The sequence below is a fragment of the Delphinapterus leucas genome, chromosome 18 (assembly GCF_059928025.1).
Source record: "Delphinapterus leucas isolate spDelLeu-1000000601 "Yukka" chromosome 18, BTC_Dleu_Yukka2, whole genome shotgun sequence".
Taxonomy (NCBI): domain Eukaryota; kingdom Metazoa; phylum Chordata; class Mammalia; order Artiodactyla; family Monodontidae; genus Delphinapterus; species Delphinapterus leucas.
In genome coordinates this window covers 2,173,804-2,192,352 of record NC_143146.1, presented here as the reverse complement: position 1 = coordinate 2,192,352, position 18,549 = coordinate 2,173,804, and the positions used below count along the sequence as shown (strand labels likewise).

The following is an 18,549-nucleotide window of genomic DNA, read 5'->3' as shown; positions in this document are numbered from 1 at the left end:
CCTTGACTTAGAAAGACCTGGATTAAAATTCTGCTCTGAGTTCCTCAGTGTTGGAATGGGAGGTTACAGACAAGCAGGCGAGGTGCTAGAATGGTCCATGTGATGAGGGACTAGAGTTGGAGATGTCAGTGTAAACTCACCTTGAACTTACATAGATACGGGTGGTTACCTACAGAAATCTCGTAGCTGTGGCGCATACACAGTTTAGTTTCTCTGTCAGCTAAGCGGGCCTAGAAGCAGTGCCATCAAGCACGCTAGCGCCTAGACCGTGGCTTGTAATTCCAGTCTCCAGTTATACGAACTAGTTCTCCTAAGAGAAGGGCTGATGCCAAGACTGGGAGCTTGCCTAAGAAACACACAAGATGAGCCAGCAGGTGAGGACTGCCCACAAACCCCACACAAGGACGCCGGGGTGTCAAAGGGACGCAGGGTCACTGAAGAGCTTCCAGTGTCAAAGCTGGAACATTCTGAGCAACAGAATAAGTAGAGTCGCATTGGATTGCAGCTCAAAGCGCGGAATACATATTCTCAAGTCCTTATGGATAGAGGTAAGTGATCGATTGCATCAGTGCACAAGTGCGGAGGAGAGGCAGGTCTCCCACGCAGACTTCCAAGTAATGTGTGTAGCTGCTACCCCCGCAAGGAGGTGGGGCATAGCGCCCGCTTCTGAAGTGTGGGCTGCATGGAGCACGGTATGGGATTGTGGAGGGCTGAGTCACCGTGCCGTGCGAGACCTGACAGACACACCTCCCCCAGGGGATGGAGGCCAAGATCCAGAGTCATGGTGGAGAGTGGGCACCCCAGGCTAACCGTGACATCCTGGGGCGTCCTGCAAATACCTGACCAGTCCCTCTCAAACTGTCCAGGTCGTTAAAGCAGGGTGGGTGTGAGAGGCTGTCACAGCTGAGAGGACCCTGAGGAGACCTGGTGACTAAGTGTCATGTGGTGTCAGGATGGGACCCTCTAACAGAATAAGGACATTAGGTAAAAACTAAGGCAATCTGAATAAAGTGTGGACTGTAGTTAATGATGTATTGATATTGGTTTATTAATTGTGATAGATGTCCCATACAATATAAGATGTTAAGAGTAGGAGAGCCTCGGTGCAGGGCATGTGTTAATTCTGTGCTATTTTCACATTTTTTTTGTGGTCTTGGGACGTGGTTTCCTTTGCTGCGGGGCACTTCCTTGTGTGTAGACGGCCTCATCACCACGCCCGTGTAGGCTTGAGAGAGACGTGAAAAGCTAGCACGGTGCCCGGCGGGTTGCAGTCATGCCCTGCCAGCCTGCAGAGTTGGAATTCCTAGCCCACTTCTACAGCTGGTGCGCCAGCGGGTGTATCCAGTTCAACCCGTGGAGGGACCATGTGACACGGGGAACAGAGGGGTCACCCAAACAGGTGTGACCTCGAAGGGGCCCTTCACCTCCTCTTTGTTGTGGTTTGAAGGTGTCGAGGAGTCTGATGTCAGCAGACCAAGAAAATGCAGAGGGAGTTTGAGGAATCTGTCACCTCCCATTTCCTCACGTGAGCTGCCCTCCATCACGAGAATGGAAAGTCTACACGGGCTCCTCGGAAACCGACCCCCCGAACCCAATCCCTGTGCTCTCTTTACACGTCCAGGTGCGAGGCTACACCTCACTCCTTGCCACGTAAATGCACGGAGTGCCTTGTCGTGTTAGGGCCATCCCAGAATCTCGGCATTCGTGTGGCCCCAGCATCCATTCAGCCTCCCCTCACGAAGGGGGAACTGAGGCCCCGGAGGTTGGGTCATTTGCTCAGATTCATACAGACACCTGGTGACAGCTCCTCCTAACTTACTGCTCTCGTCCTCAGAATATTATGCTACCGTCTTGTGCTGCTGTTTTCTTTCCTAAGAAGCATTCCACTTCTCTCCAGTTAGAGGAAGGGAAGTAGAAACCAGGGACGATCTCAAGAAGGTTTCGTGGAGCTGATGTCTGTAGAGATTGGGTTTGGGAGGGTATCTGGGAGGTTGCAGGAAATCCTACCGAAGAGAACGTTCTGGACTGAAGTGTTAGAATCGTGTGTACGGCACTGACCACTGTGAGTGGGCTCGGGGGAGTGGCTGGGAGGGGTGGGAGGGGCAGGAGCGCAGCGTGTGGCCTCCGTGGCCTGTGAAGGATGGGGCCTGCCGTTGCCTACGGAGCTCTGCAGAGACGCTGCCGGGCGACAGAGCAGTTGTTCTCTCCTGCGGACGGTGCGTCTACTCGTGACGTCACGGCAGGGCTTCTTCAGATGTGGGGCATGGATGGGCAGAGACACCTTGAATAATAGCCTCAGGTGCAGGACAGACCCGGTGACTGCGGGCACTCCTGCTACAAACTGCTGTCCCCCAGGCGTCACCGTCATGCCGTCGCGTCAGTTCTCTTGGGAATGGAAGCTCCTTGGGGCTGGCTGCGGACAGCCTTCGATGGCCCCGGTCCTGAGGACATGAGGTGTCCTGGTGGCAGCACCTGGCCCCTCAGCTCGTCCTCCACGCGGCAGCGTGTGGCTCTTCCTCTCTTTGTTGTGTCCTCCAGATCTGTGACCCCTCCTTTAGGGATGCAAGGCCGCCGCAGACGGGAGAAAGGGCTCCTGAAGGATCAAATGAGGCGAAACTTTGGACATTATGTGACTACTTTTAGACGGATGGATGGGTAGATGGATGGACAGATGGCTAGGTGATAGATAGATACGCATGTGAATTGTTCCTTGCCTCAGCCGTCTGATAGAAATCCATGTGGCTCTGTTGCCAGGTCCCCTGCTGCCCTGCTGTGCGCTCATCTCAGAATGTAAGTTCTGGACGGGAGGGTCGTGGTCACTCTGACTGGCCTCTGCACCAAAGTTCCATTCCCAGCAGGAGGCCACAGGATTCTACAGGAACCTGGAGCCTGTGCAGGAGGGACGGACTGACTTGCACAAACACGCACTTGCTCGCATTCCGGCTCAGACTCGCACGCACATCTCACACTCGCGCTCCCACATTGCAGCCCAGGAGAACCCTGGAAGAGCAGGGAGGCTTGTGCTCTCGGGACTCAGGGCGAGGAAGCTGAGGCCCGAGTTACCTTCACTGAAGGAGTCAAGTCATGAGAGACTGCTCTTTGGGGTGAGCTGAGGAAACTCCGTTCTTTGTAAATGCTCCCCAATTCCAGGGAACCTTGAGATCCCTCCCACGTGGGCGAGAACCGCTGCGGGCTGGAAAGTCATCGACATCACTGAGCAGAGGCTCAGGAAGGCACAGGGTCAGGTAGGTGAGGGGCTCTTTGCTGAGCGGCCACCGCGGGCGGACAGCCTGGGGTGTGCGGCCAGAGATGGAGTGTGGATGCCTGTGGGACGGGCGTCTATGTGAAGAGCTGACATCAGGGCCGTGGGCGTCTCCCCGTTGACTTGGCTTAACACACTGGTGTCCAGTGGGAGTTGAAGGCCCGTTTGCTGCCGTGCTCTTTTGTGCATTCGTGTCCATTTTAAGGTAATGGGTATCTATCGGTGTCAGCATGTCTGCAGCCAATTAATTCAGCCCACTGCTTCTTCCCAGTAATCGCGAATCGCTGGGCTGTCCAGTGCCACATGATATTAAGTGCCCTTTTGACCACCACGAACAGCATTCACAGGAGGACGTGAGGGAAAGTGACATGTAGTGTCTCATAGCTGCAACCTGACAGGCAGTATCGCTTACGAGAGAAAAAGATTTTTATAGGAGGACTTTTTAAAAGGAGCACTTATATTTAGTATTACATATATTTTAGGATTTATATTAAGTATTAACGTATTGTAGGTTATGTATGAAGGATTACACATTAAGTATTAGACACAGAATGTATTTTGTAAAAGACCTCATAAAAATAAAGGATGACTGCGCAGTAAATTTTTAGTTGTTTCTTTAAAGTTTTACAAGTAGTTAGAAGAAATGATATATGTGAAGTGATTGGTTGCATTTGGAAGAACATCCATCAGCCAACAGGGTAGAGAGATGCGGTCAAGATAGAGGCTGTATGCTTCCCCAGAGGATGGGAGGGTGGCACATCTGAGCTGAGACGGACCAGATGAAGATGAAGCCACGGGCACTGCACGGGCCACCCCTGCCTTCACGATCCTTTGTAGAGAGGAAACCTTCTGCACCGGGACTTCAGGAGCTCATGGAGCCCTGGAGCCTCTGGACTTCCAGGTCCTGCCCGGCTGCCTAGTCCCACAGGCCGTGTGGCTCAGTGCCTCCATAGATGCTCTGGGTGCAGGGACCACTAGCTGCTCAGAAGCCCACGAGGATGTTCATAAATCTATGAAGAATTCTGAAAAAAAAAAAAAAAAAAAAAAGCGATGAGTGACTCTAAAATAGGAAAAGAAAACTACAAAACTGAAATTTAAACTTTTTAATGAAATGTTTTAAAAACACGTCAAGTTCTTTAATGGTTAAATTTAGTTTTCATTAACACTGTATTACCTTTGGAAATAATTTAGAAGCTAGCTTTTCTTACACAAGAATCCCTGAGTGTGCACAATAACTGCCCAGACAGCAGAGCCAGTTGCTGATCAAGTGAGTTATTTGTTGCCCAGTGAAACAACAGTAGCACAAAGGAGCGTTTGCATCGGGCTCATTTCGTGCGAGGCACGTTTCTACCTCCAAAGGCATGTTAGTTAATTTACTCGTCATGATAACCGGGTGATAAGAGCACTGTTGTTATTTCTGTTTTATAAATGAGACAGAGACATGTTAAGTCACTTCTTGCAGGTCACACAGAACTGGGGTTTTAGCATAGCCCTTAACCACCGTCCCATGCCTTCTCTTAGAGGAACAATTATAAAATACTTCTAAAGACTTCACAACAAAACATTAGGTTAGATGTGGGATGTTCGGGCACGTGTGTCTTTGAGATTGCTTGGGGTGAGGTCTTTAAAAGTGAGGGTGTCCAGAGCCTGCAGACGTGTCCCCTGGCTTTAATGACGGTCAGGTGGGAAAGCGCCTTGGTTCCATGGGCCCCAGGCTTTACTGGCTGGAAGGAGTTCTGGCCTGGGAGTGGTGGGCCCATTCCACCAGTGGAGTGACAGACGAGGGGTCCTCTTGGTCAGGGTGACCTTCCTTAGCTCCTCATGGAATTAGAATTGCATCTTCTCTGAATATGCAACCTGTGAATGAATTGGGGTTGTTCCTATTTGTCATTTTATTAGCAACTCATTATAGCCATTTCTTTGGGATTAAAAAGAGAAGAAAGAAGGAAGGTAAGAAAAGGAGCAAGCTAATGGTTTACCCTGAATGCTGCAGCGATTTACGGGGGGCTGAATGAAATGACGGAATTGCCATAATGTTAGATTTAACACATTTTATCTTAGCAATGTGACTATCTGATCATATCTCCAAGTGCAGCCAGCATTACAAAAGTAATTTTTATAATTGTGGAGTCATTCACTCTCAGATGGTTCAGAATGACTTTTAGGATCATATTACCAAGTTTTCAGCTTTAAAACAACTTTATCCTGTCATGAACGTAACTACAGCAATATGAACAAAACTGGAATTTCTCATGCACGTGGCGAGACAGAGAATTAAAGTCCTTTGTGCTTTGAGAGCATGACTTGTCACGTTGCCTTGTCCTATTAAATGTGTTTGCCAATATTTGTTTTTTTCCCTCCCGCCTTGAGCACCGAGGATTTCCCCATGTCACTCTGTCCTTCTCCCCCCACATTTCCGCCAGAATTTAGACAGGGCGGGGGGAGGTGACCATAACGTACCCTCTGGGAAGCAAGGGGTCACATCTGCGGAATGCTGGGTGGTGTGGTAGGTCCCCGGGATGGGCCTCCCGCTGGGTCTTTGGCGTCAGCTGTAGGTGAGCACCTGTTTTCATGAACAGAGATCAAATATAATTCCCAGCTCCTAATACACTAGTTTCTTTACTCAGTCACTCGTAGTAACCCTTTATTAGTAGCGCTCGTTACAGACACACCCAGGGCACTTCTTTGCACTGAGAGGCCCTTAAGCTGAGAAGGACCATCGGTGCGGGAAGGGGGGCCCAGGTATGACTGCTGCCATCTGGTCCCTCTGCTTCAAAATTGTGCGCGATTTGTGTTCATATGTCTGTGAGCCTGTTTCTGTTTTGTAGAGAGGCTCATTTGTGTCATAGTTTAGATTCCACATAGAAGTGATGTCCTGTGGTGTTTGTCTTTCCCTTTCTGACTTGCTTCACTCAGTGTGATCAGCTCTAGTTGCATCCACGCTGCTGCAAGTGGCGTTAGTACAGCAGAGACTCTGGCACGACGTCGTAAATCAACTATATCTCAATTAAAAAAAGAAAACATTTAAAAAGTTGTGCACGGCCTGATGCAACTATTGGTCCTGGCTTTCAGGGCAGCTTCTTGAGAAAATAATGCAAAATTCTGGAGATTAAAAAGTTTTAGAAGACAACGACAGGTTGCCAGTGAGCTTCATCTCGCGGCTCCTCCGGTGTTCCCTGTCTTGCCACCTGCCCAGGGGAGAAGCTGTGTCCTCTTCCTGACCCTCACCAGCCACGTGTGCCCTCCAGGCCTCCGTTGCGTCAACGGCCCAGGGGTGTGACAGCCTCCTCCCACGGGGCTGTCACAGAACTGAAGTGGACAGTTGGCAGGGTGCCCAGGATGGTGACAGTTTAATAAGCGTTGGGCGTCCTGCTCTAGGTATTCTGGCACAGCTTGGTGATGGCAGGTGGCCTAAGGGGAAGAGCGAACCGTCTGTTTCGGACTTCGCTCTAGAAGGTTCTGTTACTGGACAACCCTCTAGGTCCCCCACCAGATCCCGTGGTTCCTCCAAGCCAGCCCTTTCCTGACCTGGGGTTGAGACGCCAGAGGACAGACTCGGCGACGGGGGACCATGGACCTCCACTTGGGACTTGGGAAGCTGTTGTCGCCGACACAGCCTGTGGGACCCATCCCACAGTGGAGAAGGCACGCGGACGCGGACAGAGCTCACGGCCTCGTCCCCTCGGACCATGACCTGTTAGTTTTTACTACGGTCGTTTCTTGAGTGTCCGTTCATTGAACTCTCATCACAGACAGAGCACCCACGTGCCCAGCCGAGGGCCCAGACGCTGTCACACGAAGGCATGGTCTCTGCCCCTCATTTCAGTTGGCTGCTTCTTTCCAACTAAAAGGAAAATGTTTAAACCAAGTAACGATTTGTTTTCTAATCCAGATGTACACTTCTGGACTGGGTCTGTGCTTGCCGTTTCTGCCTCTGGTTTTCCAAATCTGTAAAGCTGGGGCGTGTTCAGCATGACAGTGAGGGATGTTGGCTAAGAGGGGGGAGACAACCCACGTGCCGTGCTGGTCTCGGTGCTTGGGTGGGCGCCGGTAAGCACAGAGTGACCGGAGACAGAGCGCGCTGGGTGTGACTAAGTGAAAAGCACACGGGCTTTTTACCATCTCTTCCCTTTAGAGGAACATCATGATTGCCAATTCTTTTTTTTTTTTTTAAATTTTATTGAAGTATAGTTGATTTATGATGTTATGTTCATTTCTGCTGTATAGTAAAGTGACTCAGTTATACATATACATATATATTCTTTTTCATATTCTTTTCCATTATGGTTGATCACAAGATTTTGAATAGAGTTCCCTGTGCTCTACAGTAGGACCTTGTTGTTTATCCATTCTTTATATAATAGTTTGCATCTGCTCATCCCAAACTCCCAATCCATCCCTCCCCCACCTCCTCCCACTTTTTATTGCCATTTCTTGAGGCTATATTTTTAGTGAGCTCCTTAGGATTTCAACTTGTAGAAATGCTTCCATAATTTCATAAATCAAATTTAATGATACCTTTTAACCAGCCCCCCAAGTGCCAGAGTGGTCTCCATAAGATGACAAATAACATAAAAGAATAAGATAATCAGCTGGAGAAAACTTGCAGTGCATCAGGTAAAAAATTTTTGTTGTCAACCCTATTTTATTGTGTTTCTGAACACACTAGAGAGTTGTTTTGCTTCGTTGCCAATTTATCTTTGGTCTTAGAGATGAAGACACCCAGGTTTTATTCCTCATCTGAAGTTAGCGTTACAGACGTCGTAGTGATCTTAGTGATACTAAGAGCAGCCGTCATCTGTGAGTCTCTACTGTAGACGGAGAACTTCTGATACGGGATTTTATAAGCAGTCATTTTTAGCCCCATCAACAGAGGAAGGAGACAAGGTGCTGAGAGCTTAAGGAAGAACTGGTGCCAGGCCCACAGCTCACGACAGAGGAGCCGGACACCGTGGACCTGGGGAAAGCGCCTCCACCTCCAGAGGCCTCCATGCTGTCTGCTCTAGAACCCAGGTGTACGCCAGAGAGTTTCCAGTCTCTAAGTGCTGGATCTGTGTAGGCAGGACAATCTGCATAACAATAGCCCAGAGCCAGAAAGAGGCCTGTGATGAAACGACTGAGAAAAACTCACAAATCAAAGTCGACACAGCAAAGTAATAAAACTATGACTTTTGGTGTTATATTGTTTTATTATTATAAGATGCTTGATTATAACAATTCAAAAGAAGATGCTCGTCCTATATTAAAAATATTAAAATGTATGAGAGTAAAAACTATGGTGTAAAGTAAATCTTGTGTAATTCTCCTAAATGGAACGTGGGGCCAAGGATCAGGTTTCGTTAGTGTTGTTTTTTATAAATTTATTTATTTATTTATGTTTGTCTTCTTTGGGTCTTTGTTGCTGTGCGCGGCTTTCTGTAGTTGCGGTGACCGGGGGCTACTCTTCATTGTGGTGCACGTGCTTCTCCTGTTGTGGAGCGCAGACTCTAGGCGTGCGGGCTTCAGTAGTTGTGGCACGCGGGCTCAGTAGTTGTGGTGCATGGGCTCAGTAGTTGTGGCTCGCGGGCTCTAGAGCGCAGGCTCAGTAGTTGCGGCGCACGGGCTTTGCTCCACGGCATGTGGAATCTTCCTGGACCAGGGCTTGAACCCGTGTCCCCTGCATTGGCAGGCGGATTCTTAACCACTGCGCCACCAGGGAAGCCCTTCGTTAGTGCTTTTATTGTTCTTTTTTTTTTTTTAATGAAATAACTAAAGGAAAAAATGGCTTCCTTCAGATTTATAAAAGAAATTGAATTCAAGCCTGATAGCAAAGTCATTGTTTCTTGGTAATTTTTAGTGTCAATATACTGTAAGACAAAAGGACATGAATTGGTTAAATGGGCACCCCCCGCATACCCCCAGCCCCTGCATATGGCGCCCGTGTGACATTTTTGCACATCCTGAAACGTGGAGGTGGAAGCATCATTTCATTCCTCTCTCTGGGTGTCCAGCAGTGACTGATATAAATATTTTATTAGGCAAACCTGCAGGTTTCTGAAGATTATATGTCTTATCAAGTTAACCCTTATAATTACGTTGTCTTCTGCAGCTATGGGATCTCTTTTAATTTTGCAGTTCTTTGGTAAATATCGAACCATAAGAAAGATGTACAGCCATAAGCCGAGACGTGCAAACCACTCCTGGCGTGACGTGGGGGTGAAGGGGCCCCCGCTCCAGGGCTCTGCACAAGCCACCTCTCCGAGGAGAGGCCCAATTAGGCCAGAAAGTAATCTCCATCCTTCCTGACCCCCTGACCAGTCTTCTCTCTCTCTGCTGGGGTTTGGACCCGCCTCCCTCCTCTGTTTTGCAAGGGAACTTTCCTGCTGAAATCACATCCCCCAGGAGGGGCCAGGGCGTTGGGGCAGGGAAGCTCGGGCTTGGCTGGGCTCCCCTCCTGCGCGCCCCTCCCCCGCCGGGGCACTGGTTTCTTCCTGTCATCGTTTTGTGTTCTGCTCCGTGGCCCCATGGGCACAGCCATCAAAGCACCGGATGCTTGACCCTTTGGTGCAAACGCTCGGCTGTCCTGCATGGGGCAGGAGGGAGCCCCTTATGGCCCCCGAGTGTGCACGCGGAGGGGCAGTCAGAGGTCAGCCCACGTCCTTGATGTGCCCCGCCGCCCGCCCCGGCCTGTCTCTCCTCTCCACCCGTGCCCGCGGAGCCCAGCCCCATACACGGCGCCTTTGAAGCTAATGGAAGCTAATGGAGGCTGCTGCTTGGATGTGCCTGGCGGGGACCCTTCCTTCTCCACCGTGGTCACTTCTCTGTCTCTCTCTCCCTTCCTGCCTATCTCATCCTGATCACTCGCGCTCAAAGGTAATTACATCTCTCACACCCCCTGTACACATGGCCCCGAACGGGTCTCTGAAGAAATGTTATGAGCCGAACAACATGGCGGGCAGTGAGCTCGAAAGCCACCATCCGTGTTGAATTCTGAGCGTAGGAGATGTAAAACAGGACACGTCCATGGAATTGTGCAGCAGTGGGAGGGACGCTCTCTCCTGCCTGACTTTCATGAGGGTGCTTTCTGCCAGCCCTGTCTTGAGCCATGTCCTGTGAATGGTGACGATGGGACTTTGGTCCTGGGGTCCCCTGGGCAAGCCAGCTGTGTTCAGTCTTGCAGTGTAGGACCCCCTGGACCTGAGGGGGACTGGTGGTTAGCCCAGCTGGAGTCGGTCGGCTCTGAGCACTCACCAGCATCCCGACCAAGGGCTCACCCCAAGGGAGGTACAATCAAGGGCTGCAGAGGGTCGAGGACAAGGCCACCGACAGAGGTGGGAACTTCTGAGCAGGTGTGGTGACCATCAAATGGACTGCATCATAGCCCCATACACTTGAAAGCAATCTCTTTGGAAAAGAGGCAGCAGATAAACGCAAATGAGCTGGGGACACAGGAAGCACTGTGTCACCTCTAGAGAGAGTGTTGGTCTGGGGGTCGGAGGGCTCCTCTCCCCCGTGGGGTTACCCTCAGGACAGGGTGCAGGGCGGAGTGTGGGCTGCGCTAGTGCACATCCTGATGAAGGAGCAGGGAGATGCCGGCAGGCTGGGGTGGCAGCACCCTGTGTTCCCTTGGGCCACGTCAGCAGCACCCTTGTGGCACTGGCCCCCAGGTGGACCCCAGCCTCAGTGGCCTCATGGGGTCTTGGGTCCATCTGGTAGTTTTGGTGTTGGCAGCAACAGGTGAAGTGGCTGCTAAAGAAGATAAAAATGGCAAACGTCAGGGGCAGGTGAGGAAAAAGCCACAAGGACACCTGGGACAGACCGCCTCCCTAGAGATCCCCCCACCCAGACTCTCTTTGTCTCTGACTTTCTCTCTCTCTCTCTTTTTTTGTTACTAGAATTTAGGACTTTTACCTTGTCCCAAAGTGCCTGAAGCGGAGAGCGTGATAAAACATCTTGCTTTCTTTTACAGTCCCCCCCCCCAAGCAAAAGGAAAAACTATGTGTTGGAAAAAAATTAGCTTTGCACATGGGATTTTGTACAATATAAATTCAAAGCCTACACATGAGGGTTAGCTCTGTTGCACGTTCTGGGACATTTCCCTTCCCATACGCATCTTAGAATAAGCCTATATATGTCCCCGAAAAACTTTCCTGTGACTTACACAGCAATCACATTAAACCTATAGGTTTGTTTGGGGAGAGCTGACATCTTTACTTTGTTGAGTATTCTAATCCACGAACACAGTGTGTGTCTCCAATTATTTTGGTCTTTATTTATTCCTTTCATCAATCATCATTTTGAAATTCTCAGCATACAAGTACATGTTTGTTTCTTTGGAGCAGTTATAAATGGCATTACATTTCTGATTTTGATTTTTCCTTGTGTATCGTTTGTTTATAGAAATAAAGTTGATTCTTGTATGTTTATATTATATCCTGTGATCTTGCTGAACTCATTTATTAATTCTAGAAGTTTCTGCAGATTACTTAGGATTTCTACATGGACAATCATATTATCTGTGAGTATAGGCTATGTTTTCTTCTTTTTTCCCACATCTGTCTTCCTTTTTATTTCTCTTTCTTGCCATATTGCACTGGCTGGAACTTCTAGCACTAGGCTTAGTTAGGGTGGTGAGAACAGACATACTTGCCTTTTCCCCAGACTTAAGGAGAAAATGTTCAGTCGTTCACCATTAAGTGTGATGTTAGCTGTAAGTGTTTTTTGTAGCTGATCTTTACTAGGTTTAGGAAGTTCCCCTTTATTCCTAGTTTGCTAAGAATCATAATTATTAATGGGTATTAGATTTTTTCAGATGCTTTTTCAATACCAATTAATATAAGCATTATGATTTTTCTTCCTTAGTCTGTTGATGTATGGATTACATTGATTTATCTTTGAATATCGAGTCATCTTTGCATACTTGGAATAAACCCAGCTTGGTCATGGTGTATTTTGCTTTTTGTACATTACTAGATTCAGTTTGCCAGATCTTCTGCGTATTTTACATTTAAGTTCATGGAAAATATTGGTCTGTAGTTTTCTCTTGTCTTTGGCTGTTTTGGGTGTCAGAATAATACTGGCGTCATAAAATGAGTTGGGAAGTACTGTGTCCTCTGCTATTTTCCAGAGGAGGTTTTGTAAATGTGATGTTAATTCTCTAAATGTTTGTAAATTCTCCAGTGAAATCATCTGGGCATGGAGATTTCTTTTTCTGGAGCTTTTAAATTACAAATTCAACTTTTTATGGGTTGTGTGAGGCTACATACTTTTTCATTTTTGAAAAGCAGGAGGCCGGTACTATGACAGCTTCTCGGGTAAGAGGTACAGGGCTGGAGGGGAGGGAAAGGAATAAGTGGAGGTAATTCAGGTCACTATCATCATGATCCTGAGATTTCCCACTTATAAAATGGTCCGTTTGTTGGCTACGGCGTGTAATGCAAAAGTTCATCTTTATTTTTATACCTAATATTCCTGAGACATTTCTGGCATGATTTTGATAAACTTTACCATTTCCTATTTCTCTTTCTCTTTTTAAAAATTTAGGACCTTTACAATATAGAACTACTTCTGGTCTTAACCTAGTTTTCACTCTCTTTTTCTCTCTGTTATATTTAGAATGTGTTTCCAAAGTCAGTTCATTTTCTTGAGTTTGTTACAAAAGAAGCAACCATCTGCCCAGATAACTAATGGAAGCTGAAAATCTATTCCCGGGATAGCCCTCCCTTTGCAAAGTACAGTTTTTAAAAGATTTCATGCTCCGCGGGATCCTCTGTCAGTGTCAGCGGAGAGAGTGTCACCGGGCTGAGAATGTAACTTATGTTGCTGTTTCAAACACACCTGTGGGAGATATAAGCACATATGGATACTTTCTGCACCTGTATCTGCGACTACTGCAGTGTGGCCTTTGGCAAACTGGTTTTCCCTTTGGGACCTAGAAGAATACTTGCTACCAGGTAATGTTTATAAAGGGCTGGCAAATGCATTATTTTAAAAATACAGTTTTGGGGGCTTCCCTGGTGGCGCAGTGGTTGGGAGTCCGCCTGCCGATGCAGGGGACACGGGCTCGTGCCCCGGTCCGGGAAGATCCCACATGCCGCGGAACGGCTGGGCCCGTGAGCCATGGCCATTGAGCCTGCGCGTCTGGAGCCTGTGCTCCGCAATGGGAGAGGCCACAACAGTGAGAGGCCCACATACCGCAAAAAAAAAATAAATAAAAATAAAAAATACAGTTGTTTTTTTTTTCATTAACCTGGGAACGAGATGTAAATTATGTCAGCAAGGCCTTTTGAAACAATAATTTGTCTTTAGGAAATATGTCTTGCAAATGTTCCCAATGTATCTTTTAAAATGAAAAACAAATGCCCAAAAGACCACTTGTCTGATGGCCCATGATGATGAAATGGGAGAGTGATTTCTGCTTGGAGCGTGTGATGCACACACAGAAGATTGTAGAGCGAGGGGCCCTCTTGGCTTGGTTTTTGTCTGTAGGGACAGGAAGGTAACCTACTTCCTATCTGGTAACCCACCCACCCAGCACAGCCAAGGCTGGGACTGCTGGTCCCCCCATCTGGAATCATCCCACAAAAACCCTCCTGTTGTTTAGAAGTGCGTTATTGTCAGTAAATGAACGCTGTCATCTCAGGGTTTAGGATGTTAAGCGAGAGGGATATTGCATTAATCACTTGTACCCCAAAGCAGGTCTTGTTTCCCAGAAAGCAGGATAAATAGCGAATTTGCTATTGCTCTATAAATCGCTGTATAAATAGCGAATTCATATTCTATTGATGATACAGCTTCGGACCGCTGTTTATTTTACCTTCAAAAAGTGTGAAACACTCCTGATCCTTTTATTTCTTCAGGGATGAACAATTACAGCATCAAGAGACGTTTAAATAATGCGTAATTTTTAATGCAGGAGAACGAGACAGATGGGAGTGTTCTGCCCAGACTTTAGATCAGGTTTCTGGTTTTTAAGCTTAACGTGCAGCATCGGCCTATTACGTGGCGTTCTTTTATTTGCTATATTCTCCATCCCCATCAGACGCCATTTCCACTGATGTTTTGTATTGTTTGCATGTTAGCGCATCTCCTATTAAAATACGGGGGCTGAAGGGGACAATAATTAGATTTATGGCTTTGTACTCTGAGTTTCCAATTTAAAGGTCTGTTAAAAACTAAGTCACGCTGTGGTACGTACACGGCCATTATCTGTTTAAATGAGCTTATCAGCACAAAGTTTCTTCTTTCTCGATTTTCCTGGAGGGGAGGAAAGCCGACCACTGACCTCTCCACTCAGTTCAGACACAGCTTGGGATTAATCATCACAGCAGAACCCGCTTGGCCCAGAGGTCACATCACTAGCCAATTCATGATGATAATTTCGACATGACTTTTTAACCCTCAAACTTCTTTGGGACAGCTGGACAGCAGCGACATCCTGAGCCTTCAGGCAAGCAGGAGGAATGTTTGAGCGACTGGTCCCGAGGCTCTGGTGGGCCTGCTCTTACAGCCGTCCACCTGGAGGATCCACAGGACTGATGCTCAGAGCAGCCTGTGGGGAGATCAGACCAGGGGCTGAAACCCTGGGTCAGTCCTGAAGATGGTGGGAAAAGGAGGCCAGTATTTTGGCGTGTCACAGCTCTAAATCCACATTCTATCTACTGGCTGAGTCTAGGCTCATGAGATGAAAGATAAAGAGTTTGAAACAACTGACTTGCAGATAAACCAATGTGAGATTCAGCCCTGGTTCTCCTGCTTTAGAAGTTTTACTTGGGATGATTTCCTGTCACTTTTTGGGTCCATTTCCTCAGTTTTAAAGTGTGGGAACTACTAGTTTTGTTTAAATAATTTCACGCCTTTTCTGTCTGGGAAACCTTTTTTCCCATAACTGGAACAGACTAAGTCTGAGGTAACCCACGATGCCTTCCTTTTGCTCTGAATCCTCTGTGCCTTCCACTCGCATGGTAATGCCTTATGGTTTAAGCACGGTGTAGAAAGGAAGCCGTGGGAAATGTGGGCAGTAACGTCAGCTCCTCATGATTAGAGAGTACGCGTAACCCCGGTTTGCTGGTTATTGGTGGCGCTCCTGACACAATAGGCTTCGTGTCCCCTGTAACGTAGTGGGTTCAGACAGCAACCTTCCGGACGTGTCTGGGGCCAGGTGGATTTAGAGTCCTGAATCCATCATCTTGGGCTGGTCCTTGTGCCTCAGAGTTTTTATTTGTCAAACAGGGATAAAAATACCTACCCTGAGAGTTTTGTTAAGAATTCTAGGTGTTTTCTGTAACAAGCCAGCCAGCGTTAGGAGCCTGCCTCCTGCCTGAGATATTGAGGAATTTGCTACGTGATGCTGTCTTCACAGCACCCCTAGGAGGTACAATTGTTGTTATTGGCTTTCCCTGGACACCCAGGAAGATGGGGCTCCCCCCGCCACTGCCATGTAAATGGCTCTTGTTGAGTTGACCCAGCCAGCGTTTTCCCTCAGGAGCTTCCTTTAAAGCCGGGTCCCCATCCCTGGCCTTGTGTCCGAAGCGTTCAGTAGCGATAATTCCTAGAGACCTTCGTCACTGATGACAAGATGGGATTCAGTCAGGACCCAGGTATCAGCAGTGACCCAAATCCTTCCTCATTAATTGCAGCTTCTTTACAGTCGATCTACTGTAGTGCAGGGAGTGGCTGGATTCAAAATAACGGAAAACCTCTTGCAAACCAAAAATAATTGTAAAAACTTTTTAAAACTCAGTGTCTTCAAGGAAGGCCATCACTTTAAATACACATCTCTCAGAAAGTTTATCTGATGATGGAGTTTTAAGCTCTATAGAGGAAGCAGTATTCAGGATGTGTTAGGAGAATGATACGTGCACAAATGCCTTCACTTTTCTCCAGAGATGTTAATCTCTTCAGAAGCCACATGCCCAGCCTGAGGAGCGGCATAAAAGAAGTCAACGGGGGAGACAGCCCGACTCTACCTTCTTTCTGGCCCTGTAACCCAGGACGGCGCCACCTGCGATCTGGTCTTTCAAAGCTTAAGGCTCCGTATCTGTAAAACGGGATAGTGCCACCTACACCTCGGATTTCGAGAATTAAGTGAAACAACATATATAAATACACATAAATCACGTGGCTCCAACCTTGACACAATGTGGGTGTTTAAGAACTGCTCCCTTCTGGTCCTGTGATTATGGGGAGAAAGCAAAAGCATTTAGTTTGTTAAACGTTCTATTAACACATTTCTGACTTGGGGTTTTGCAATCCTGTACGCGTACCCTCCAAGGCATCTTTCATCTCCAGAATCCCCATGCACTGCAAACCTAGCACGTGAAGATAACCCACCATGATTCACAGGGACCACTAATCCACTCCTGGAGCACGACCACCCCTGGGTAAAAAGATCAACAAATATTTATCAGCTACATAACGCCTCGACTAAATTCAATGGAGTCCCTTTATAGTATTTCCCAAAGGACGGAGATAAGAAAGCTGTGGGTGACGGCGCTGTTACACCTGTGTGTGTTTATCCAGGTCTTTAGAAGATCAATACTGTAATCAGGGAGTCAAATATTAGGCAATTATAAGACTTCAGAGACTAGATGATGAATTCAGTCCCTTTTTCTCCAGTTGGGTGGTGCATTTAAATCAGAAACAATCATCTTGCCCCGAGGGAGTGGCGCTCCCTTGTGGACCGTGAGGATCCTCTGCCTTCTGCTTGTTTGTGTATTTTTCAAAATAAGCCATGCATCTTCTCCAGTAAACCCTGGGTGCTAATCAGAAGACAGGAACGGCTCCTCAGCTCCGCGCTTGCACCCGGCTAATTGCATTAAAATTCCTGCGTGCGCAGCGGACGGCACAGCCGCCTGGAGCGTACAGTCAGTCCCGGCCCCTCTCCCTCTCACATCCTGCTGTCTGTTTGCCTGAGGTTCTGAGCCGTGTTCAACTCTGAGAGATCTCCAGACCTCGGAGCGTGCACAGTCCTGTCCGAGGGTCATCGGACTTCCAGGAAATCCACTTGGCTAGATGTGTGTGACCTTCACTTTGTCTTCATTGAGCTGCCTAGTTTGGCAGAGCCTTGATTTCTCAATATTTGAAGTAGGATTGACAACTAGTTACCTCTATGCCTGGAGATTGCCGGTGAGGCACACCTGAGCGTAGCGGCCAGGAGCCAGTCGATTGCCAAGAGAGGCGTCTGGCCCCTTCAGAGACCGGCCCCAAGGGTCTGCACACGGAAGAGCCGCAGCAGAGCCGCTGCTGTTTCACATTTGGGGTTCTCTGGATCCACCATTTCCCAGAGGGGAGGCTTTTAAAGGGAAGGCTGATAAGGAGGAGAGCAGACCTTCAAAGAAGAAGGCACTGAATCCCCAGCAGCAAGGCCCTGCGAAGCACGTAGTAGGTCCTCACAGTGAATGGCTGGACGGTTAAAGAGACGGGGCGGGAAGGGCAGGCATGTGATGGCAGGGAGAAGGGAAGGGCCCCCGAGACGGGGTGTGAGGGACAGGAGTTGTGTACCTGGGAAGTTACGCTTCGGAGAGACGGGGAGCATCAGAGTCACAAAAATACGGGATGCGACTGAAAACGTGTGGTTTATCGTCACTGAGGACGTATATTATGTGTCAGGAGCTGTGCTGAGCAATTGGCATGCAGGTCTCAGGACCTTCCCAAGAAGCCTGTGCACAGACTGTGCAGACGTCACAGGGGCAGAAGTCCCAGCCAGGCGGGTCGGCGCCGCCCTTGTGCTCCTCACGGCTCTGGTTTTGTCGGCATCCGGGTTGGCAAGCTTCTCCTGTTAAGAGCTAGACAGTAAATATTTTAACTCTGTGGGTCCTACAGTCTCTGTCACAGCTACCCTTGCAGCTCAAAAGCGTCCACAGACAATATGTAAATGAATGGCCAGGGCGAGGTACCAGTAAACTTTATTTACAAAACAGACAGTGGGCCAGATGTGGCTTAGCAGCGTAGTTTGCTGAGGCCCCGTTTACGTCAAAGTGGGCAGCCTCACTGGGGGGAAAAAGGCCAATAAGTGTTGAGGGGGGGTAGACAGAAGGAGTGTAGGGGATGTCGGAGCATGTTTGGGAGGCACAGGAGAAGGGATTGATGCTGGTCGTGATGGTGGTGGTTCTTACCGTGGTTTAATTGTATAATCGTTTCTGCTTCTAACAAATGTTCACACACTTCAAAAATATAAGTTAGATCAGTTGGTGTCCTCGACTGGAATCTCTTCCTTCCTAAGTGCCACTGCCCCGCACCTCCTTGTCAGTGACCCCTCCCTTCCTGTGGACATGCTCAGCTGAGTTCCAGGAGGCGCTGGACCCTGC

The 18,549-nt window shown here is 48.3% G+C and overlaps 1 long non-coding RNA gene across 2 annotated transcripts in view; it reads left to right on the top strand.

Moving 5' to 3' along the window:
- The first annotated feature begins 2,504 nt into the window (after window positions 1-2,504).
- LOC149746813 (uncharacterized) overlaps window positions 2,505-18,549 on the top strand; it is a 183,389-nt gene continuing 167,344 nt past the window's right edge. The window contains exon 1 of one of the 2 annotated variants that reach the window (XR_016388629.1): window positions 2,505-3,245. This is a non-coding gene — a long non-coding RNA (uncharacterized LOC149746813). The remainder of the gene's footprint in view (window positions 3,246-18,549) is intronic. The other variant, XR_016388630.1, reaches the window with a different exon arrangement.